Source organism: Stegastes partitus, unplaced genomic scaffold (genome assembly GCF_000690725.1).
Source record: "Stegastes partitus isolate 25-593 unplaced genomic scaffold, Stegastes_partitus-1.0.2 Scaffold655, whole genome shotgun sequence".
NCBI classification, from domain to species: domain Eukaryota; kingdom Metazoa; phylum Chordata; class Actinopteri; family Pomacentridae; genus Stegastes; species Stegastes partitus.
In genome coordinates, this window is record NW_007578386.1 from 172,857 (window position 1) to 175,510 (window position 2,654).

Below are 2,654 nucleotides of genomic sequence, written 5' to 3' on the forward strand. Positions count from 1 at the left end.
AGAAGCCTGATAACAATCCTGATCATTTGAATCAGGTGTGTTGGAAGAGGGAAACATCTAAAACATGCTGGATTGTGGCCCTCGAGGACCAGGATTGGACACCCCTGCCGTAGAGCAGGGATCCCCAGCTCCAGTCCTCGAGAGCTACCGTCCTGCAGGTTTTAGATGTTACTGTAACACACCTGACTCAAATTGATGGATCAATAACAGACTGGAGTTCCATTAATTTAAATCAGGTGTGTTGCAGAACAGAAATGTCTAAGACCTGCAGGACGGTAGCTCTCGAGGACCGGAGATGGAGATCCCTGATGTAGAGAAACATTTAACCTCTAATACAGGGGTGTCCAATCCTGGTCCTCGAGGGCCACAATCCTGCATGTTTCAGATGATTCCCAGGACCGTTATCAGGCTTCTGCAGAGCTTGATGATGAGCTGATCATTTGAATCAGGTGTGTTGGAAGATGGGAAACATCTAAAACATGCAGGACTGTGGCCCTCGAGGACCAGGAGAAACCACCGGCGGTTACACATGTACAGGAGTCACTCGTGTTGGTGCAGGATCGGCTTTCAGGTCTCCAACAACTCGTATCTCGGCTCCACCTTCCTCCCCATCACACTGTACAGCGAGACGTCTTGACTCCGCTGTGTGAGGGAAGCAGCTGCTAAAAACAGCCGTAATGACTTCTGCTGGCTGTGTGCGCCGACACAAAGCAGGTGTACAATGCAAATAAGCTCCACACCAGCACAGCGCTGGGGGCTGCCAGCAGCTGCATTATGTTTGTTCGCTCTGTGCAGCTCCAGCAGCCGCTACAGAAAACCGAATTGTTGGTCAACAAGCTTTCTATCGAGCAGTTAAGGCGTCACTTAGAGTGGTTCTGCCGCCTCGCTGCTCAGGTGGACCACCGTACACCTGCAGGGGGTCGATACAGGTCTGGATGGATTCCAGCTGTTTTAAGGTCTCGCGGGGTGTTGTTGACATTTCTCAGCACCCAGCATGTGCCTTCATTTGGAACAAAAGCTCTCCGTCGGGTGGCATTTCAAATCACTGCCAATTCTTCTCCTCCGAACATTTTCACCTGATCAGCAGCAAAAGGAAGCCGCTCTCCGTGTAAAAGGACATTTTTTGGCCGCGACGGCTGCTTCCCAGGCCAAACAAACAGCAAGACAAAGCAGTATTGTTGGGCTGAGAAACCTCTTTGTTTATTCATTTATTTAGCTCTGTTTTTTTTTTTTTTCTTGATAAAAAAGCATTCAGACTCGGGTGAAAGTGTTTCAGCAGAAAGGTGCGCGGAGGCAGAGGAATAAATTACAGATTTAAAGTAAGAAAATGAATCCGCGGGACGAGCAGAGTCTGCAGATGAGGAAACAGGCACATGGAGCTTAAGAGGGGCAGAGATTTCATCAGGCCTCGGGGAAATAGGTTATGAAGACTCCCTCCATGAATACAGAAAATACTCATTTTGACTAGATAAGAGCATCAGATTACCGACGGCGGGATGAAAAGGAAATGAGAGGCCTCTTCTGTTGGACTCAGACAGGAGAGCGGAGGAGACGGAGGCTTTGTTTAGGATGTTAGAAATAGTTTGAGGAGAGGCAGCAAAATGCACAATGAGCATCGGAGTCAGGAAGCAGAACATGCATCAAACTAGAAAGCAGTAGAGTATTGTACAGAACTATTCCCTCTTTGTTCTCATCAGATGCTGCTCAGGAAGGGCTTCAGAGGCCTTGTGCTGTTTCTGCAGTGCATCCTGGTCACCAGTAGAGGGCGCAAAATGTTCCTCCTATAGCTGCGAAGCTGTTTAAAATCTCAGCCGGCGTTTTTAGTCCCAAAAGCAGATTTCTACCTCCGACTATGAAGCCATCGATCATCACTGAGAGGCTGGAAAACGTCGCTCGAGAGCTTCAACATGTTCTGATACGTGTCTGGATGAGACGAAAGCTCGAGCCTCTCACATTCTCATTTGCATGTAAGGAGGGTGAAAGTGTTCCGAGGCTTTAATTTGAATAACTTTCATACAAAGAATTTAATCTGATGATCTCCCAGACTGCGAATGACTCCATTTATATTATAGAACTTTTCATTCAACTCCAGTTATATTTGCAAAGACAGAAAAAAAGGTTTGCAGATTGTGGAGAAAGAGCTGCTGTTTGCTTTTGGATACTTGTATGTACAGACAGATGAACAGTTGAGTACAGTAGATTAGATTAAAACTGAAAAAATAAAAAACCCAGTAGGATTAAATTTACTGTGTCCTCACTGATCATGACGGCTAACCAGCTCTACACATGGTTCTGGGTGAATAATTTCAACCATGCAGCGCTGGATGTTTGTGCGACTAGAACTCTGCTGCAGATATTTTATTGGTTTATCAGGACTAAATATGAATTGCACCAAACAACACAGATGCAGCAAAGTGCAACTTCTAATCTCTTATTTTATGAAGAAGACTTGATTAATCATTGCTGTGAATCTGATAAGCTGTTGAGTCAGTGTTGCTGTTGGAAGATAATCACAATGAAACAGTCCAGAGCTACGGAGGCCTGAAGGTGACAGAATGTTGTCAGAGGTTAGCGGGCAAGACAATTATCAAATGACCTCATAGCTCAGGGGTCGGCAACCTGGAGCCACATGTGGCTCTTTCATACCTCTGCTG